The sequence below is a fragment of the Hibiscus syriacus genome, unplaced genomic scaffold, assembly GCF_006381635.1.
Source record: "Hibiscus syriacus cultivar Baekdansim isolate YM2019G1 unplaced genomic scaffold, ASM638163v2 tig00110044_pilon, whole genome shotgun sequence".
In the NCBI taxonomy this organism is placed as follows: domain Eukaryota; kingdom Viridiplantae; phylum Streptophyta; class Magnoliopsida; order Malvales; family Malvaceae; genus Hibiscus; species Hibiscus syriacus.
The window spans coordinates 2207893-2209280 of NW_024062574.1; the positions used below are offsets into that span (position 1 = coordinate 2207893).

At 39.0% G+C, this 1388-nt stretch overlaps 1 pseudogene; it reads right to left on the bottom strand.

Annotated features, from left to right (window-relative positions):
- Nucleotides 1–378: 378 nt before the first annotated feature.
- LOC120213596 lies at nt 379–1069 on the bottom strand (annotated as a pseudogene).
- Between the last annotated feature and the right edge of the window lie 319 nt (nt 1070–1388).

A 1388-nucleotide genomic window follows, 5' to 3' on the forward strand; every position in this document is an offset into this window, starting at 1 on the left:
ATAATATGTGATTTAAATTATTCAATCAATAGACCAAATAATTATATAATTGATCAGACAAAACATTTAAAGAAAAAATTAATTAATTTCTCAAAGACGTCACATGTACTTAATAATTAATTAATTACACAAATTATTAGAATAAATAAAAATTGTCTAAGGATTTACTTAAATATTTTAAAATTAATATTATTCTTATTGAAATGAAGGCTAGCACGTGCCCACGTGCCTCTGTGAATAAGTCAGTAGCTAAAGGGTGTAAAACGACAATAAAAGAGTTGAGACTGAGCTATCGCTGCACCAACGTACCAACCGCCGAGACAACCACCACAGCTACCGTTCTTAACCGACAGTTGTTCAAAAGACGATGTTTCATTTGTAATTGAAAAAAATGCCCCAGAATACACCATGATAAGTAGACATACACCCTTTGATCATTTGGTTATTCTCGTAAAATCACCAAAAAAAAAAGCAAAAATTCTACGTACTTCGTATACTGTATATAAAAAAAGCCTTCTCGACGGTACGGAATAATAATCACCGGCGACGAGACGTTTGATCCCCGGAATCCGGTCCTCGACGGCGTCGAACGGATAACATGCAAAAAGCCTCTGAATTGTGATGTTGAACTTCTCAATCCTCAGAATCATCGCCACCGCCGCCGAAGATGGAAACGCGAGAGTAAAGTAAGAACAAGACGAGGAGAAGAAACAGGCCGACGCCTACAGGGGAGCCACTGAGACGGTGGATGGAGTCTGGTTCTCCGGTGGAGAATACGGCGGAGGCGACGGAGCCACGGTCAGAGGAAAGGAACTGGATTGCGAGGAGGAGGAGGGATGGGCAAGAGGAGAAGACCAAGTGGACTCAGTAGCTCTGAAATGGCTTCGGTTATGGCTTCACCTTGGTCACCGGTTAGGAACGGCGCTAACACCACGATAAATACGACCACGGCTAGTATTACGCCGTGGGGTGCGCCGCCGCCGCCGCCTTGTCGTTCTTGAAACATTGTTGTGTCGTCCTCGTCGTCGTAAGGGCAGTTTTAGAAGGAGATGGAGGGGACGGGTTTTATGCAATCACCAAGTGTTTTGGTTTTTAACTTAGAAGACATCGAAGTAAGATGGGGGTTGTTCAACAGTTCATAATTATTTATATATTTTTATATATGCAAATGTACATATTATATATACTAAATAACATTTAGTCCGGGTAAATATTTGATTAGTTTAAGCACGAACCAATTTATTTCAGTATTTAAGGGAATCATTGTTATTAGAGGTCACGTGTTTGAGCACCAGTACGTGTAACATAATGATTAAACGTTCATTATCAAATAATTGAAAATATTTAAAATAAATACTACTTTATAATTACTTTAACTTAATAAAAAA